This window comes from Lepisosteus oculatus, chromosome 14 (genome assembly GCF_040954835.1).
Source record: "Lepisosteus oculatus isolate fLepOcu1 chromosome 14, fLepOcu1.hap2, whole genome shotgun sequence".
NCBI classification, from domain to species: domain Eukaryota; kingdom Metazoa; phylum Chordata; class Actinopteri; order Semionotiformes; family Lepisosteidae; genus Lepisosteus; species Lepisosteus oculatus.
Window position 1 is genome coordinate 52,002,345 of NC_090709.1, and position 3,990 is coordinate 52,006,334.

The following is a 3,990-nucleotide window of genomic DNA, read 5'->3' on the forward strand; positions in this document are numbered from 1 at the left end:
TCGTGTGCTCTTTTCCTCCTCTTCCACAAGACTGGGAACTGATATCCACATCACTTCGCAGCGTCTGCTTATGGCAAACGATGGAATGTGACTAATGACTGAACGAGCCTGGTGAATTCTCATCACGTGGCACAATGAGAGCGTGCAGTCAGCTGTCCAAGGCGGCAACCTCATTGCTCGTTCAAAAGAACACGTACTGAAAACTCATCACCACTGTGTCGTAGATGAGCACCGCGATCGCTTGTTGTCATGCGTCCTTACTTGGGAAATGCAGAAGCAAAAACTGCCCTCTCTCAGCCACCGAAACGTGTGCGGCTCGCCTTGCGCTCTCTGCGCCTCACATATTTGTCTAGCTGTCTGCTCTTCTTTCTGTTGAAGTAATCAAGTTACGGGGCGTCCTGCAGCCTATGATGTTCTCACTGAGAGCTTTCAAGATTTGAAGGAAAACTACGAGCTTGATGGCTCAAGTCGAACGAATGTGATTGTTAAGCAATCGATGATCAAAAGCACGTCTTCTAACAATTCGTGAGAGTATTATCAGCACTGTTTTCACTCGGATATACTTTTCACTTGCTAAGCTGACAAATTGGACGAGAAAATGCCGGAGACGCACTCAGTGCAGACTGAGGTTGGGAAGGAGGTGTGGCCCTTCAACGCTTGACAACTGAAGGACATTCTCTCCGCAACGGAGGAGCACCTGTCAGAAGTCGCAGAAGCTAAACAAGAGCACCGGGCTTCCGGAGATCCAAACTCAGACCTGGAGGATGCGGGCATCGATCCCGCTACCTCTTGCATGCTAAGCGAGCGCTCTACCATTTGAGCTAATCCCCCTTGCTTCATGCGTCTCGGCATCATGTCTTACCGCCTCTGCCCCTCTTACCGGGCACCGCCCACTGCCCTTGGTCTGCAAGGCAGTCCTTTCAAGTGCGATGACGACGCTGAGACCTTCGTTGCCTATTGTACGAGCTGAACTTTTGTGCTCATCAATTCAACGCTCTTTCCATCAACTCATCTTGTCTTTTGACGCTTCGTGTTTTGCGCTCCTTTGACTATCGGCATATCGGGTGACTGCAAACACTGAAGTTCTTGCTTACGGAGTGTGGAACATTGCTTTCAAGTGATCGCTGTTCTGTCATGTTGACGCCGAGTGAATCTTTCTTTGGCAACATGGGCAGGCTGACAGCAGTGCGAGCGAAAGTAATGGCAAATTTCTTGACTTATTTCTGAATGTGAATGTTCTTTAGAAAAGGGATGCGGCGTTGCTTCTCGCCCGTGTAAAGGTCACGCATTCCAGACGTGGTTATGAGCGAACAGTTGCCGCAAGTGTTTGAAAAGAGCAAGAGAGGAAGCAGCCCTGCCCCGTGTGAGGATCAAACTCAGGCCCTTCAGATGACGAGACTGACGCACTACCAATTACGCCAACAAGCCCAGCTGCAGTACACACACCAGAAAGTTTGCCTCACATGGATGTCAGTCGCCCGTTCCCTAATCTTTAGACGCCCTCTGCTGAATGTTGCATTTGCCTTTTGATCTCACCGATACATTTTTGGTCTGTTTCTGTTGCGAGTCCGTCTTTCAGATCTCACCTAGCACAAGTCTCTGTGGCTGAAGTGGCCTCTCTGCTTCAGCATCGTGCCCTCACTCAGCCATTAAAAATGTCACTCGGACTTCTGACATGCTGACATGAAATGTCAAGAGAGAGGGGAGGAGTGACGCTTAAGCCAGAGAGAAGATGAAAAGGGGGCGTGGCTGCGAAACGCTTGACAGCTGCACAATGCTCTCCATGTAAGGCGGGACCACAGGCTAAAGGACACCTTTCGGCACATCAAGCTCTAAGCACACACCTGGAGGATGCGGGAATTGATCCTGCTATCTCCCACATGCAAAGCAAGCGCTGTACCATACAAGCCAACCCCCCTCGCTGGGCCTTATGCCTCGGCGTCACCTAGTGCCGCTTGTTCCCCTCTTACCGGGCACAGTTCACTGCCCTTCGTCTGCAAGGCAGTCGTGTAATTGCAGCTTTCTTGACTTATTGATGAAGGTCTGACTGGACGAGCGAATGGCGCCTCTCCCCATCCTCAAGCTCGCTGACAGATTGAAATGGAAAGTGCTGCTGTGGCTCGTTGGTCTAGTGGTATGATTCTCGCTTAGGGTGCGAGAGGTCCCGGGTTCAACTCCCGGACGAGCCCTCGTGTGCTCTTTTCCTCCTCTTCCACAAGACTGGGAACTGATATCCACATCACTTCGCAGCGTCTGCTTATGGCAAACGATGGAATGTGACTAATGACTGAACGAGCCAGGTGAATTCTCATCACGTGGCACAATGAGAGCGTGCAGTCAGCTGTCCAAGGCGGCAACCTCATTGCTCGTTCAAAAGAACACGTACTGAAAACTCATCACCACTGTGTCGTAGATGAGCTTGTTGTCATGCGTCCTTACTTGGGAAATGCAGAAGCAAAAACTGCCCTCTCTCAGCCACCGAAACGTGTGCGGCTCGCCTTGCGCTCTCTGCGCCTCACATATTTGTCGAGCTGTCTGCTCTTCTTTCTGTTGAAGTAATCAAGTTACGGGGCGTCCTGCAGCCTATGATGTTCTCACTGAGAGCTTTCAAGATTTGAAGGAAAACTACGAGCTTGATGGCTCAAGTCGAACGAATGTGATTGTTAAGCAATCGATGATCAAAAGCACGTCTTCTAACAATTCGTGAGAGTATTATCAGCACTGTTTTCACTCGGATATACTTTTCACTTGCTAAGCTGACAAATTGGACGAGAAAATGCCGGAGACGCACTCAGTGCAGACTGAGGTTGGGAAGGAGGTGTGGCCCTTCAACGCTTGACAACTGAAGGACATTCTCTCCGCAATGGAGGAGCACCTGTCAGAAGTTGCAGAGGCTAAACGAGAGCACCGGGCATGCTAAGCGAGCGCTCTACCATTTGAGCTAATCCCCCTCGCTTCATGCGTCTCGGCATCATGGCTTACTTACTTAGATACTTTATTGATCCCGTGAGGGAAATTGCAGTGCAACAGCAGCTTAACACACACAACACAGCCACAGTGTAACGAATTATATACTAATAGTACAATACATACAATACAATACAAGAGTTACTCACAGTCCGGACACACAAGAGGAAACTAGAACAGAACAGTACACAGAAAATCGTATCACACGTATGAATATAAATATAGATGTAACCATAGATATAAATATAAATATAAATGTATTGCACAGGTCCCTGGCATATATTGCACAAAAGTGGTTGTAAACGGGAAAAAGAAAAAGAACCGCCTCTGCCCCTCTTACAGGGCACCGCCCACTGCCCTTGGTCTGCAAGGCAGTCCTTTCATGTGCGATGACGACGCTGGGATCTTCGTTGCCTATTGTACGAGCTGAACTTTTGTGCTCTTTCCATCAACTCATCTTGTCATCTTACAGTCTGGGTAATTGGAGACTGCACTGTTCTGCTTCCTAAGGTCATATACGGGTTTTTCGCATGAAGCCGTATTGAACAGTATTTCTCGCATTGTGAACATGTGCACACAGCGGTCCCCCGGGTTCCAGTTAGTGCGTAATTACGCATCGATGAAAAACGAAATTAGCTCACTGAAAGTTTGATGTAGAGAATGTCGAAATTTCCACAAGTTGTGGTCTTTAAAATGCATTTGGTTTGAAGACGTTCTGTGCTTCCATTGTGAAGATATGGACAAAACAATATTTGAGCGTGGTAAAAAAAAGTCATAAAAATGGCAAAGTGAAGGCTGAGAAAGCATTCATAATGCATTTTATACACAAAGCAAGTGTTTTTGTAACGCGTTTAAAGATTTCGCGAAAGCACTACAGGTGTGCCAAAATCGTTTTTGAACTTCAAGCTAACTTTACCCCGGTCTTAGAGAAAGGACTGCCTTTCACTTCTCTGTGTTTTCTTTCACAGCGCTGTGCACTTTTTCATTGCTCTCGCTTTCAGAGCCTCTGCACAGCACACGACT

The 3,990-nt window shown here is 48.1% G+C and overlaps 1 non-coding gene across 1 annotated transcript; it reads left to right on the plus strand.

Moving 5' to 3' along the window:
• Positions 1-2,117: 2,117 nt before the first annotated feature.
• trnap-agg (transfer RNA proline (anticodon AGG)) lies at positions 2,118-2,189 on the plus strand. The gene has a single exon. It is a non-coding gene; the product is annotated as a tRNA-Pro (tRNA).
• Positions 2,190-3,990: the final 1,801 nt, after the last annotated feature.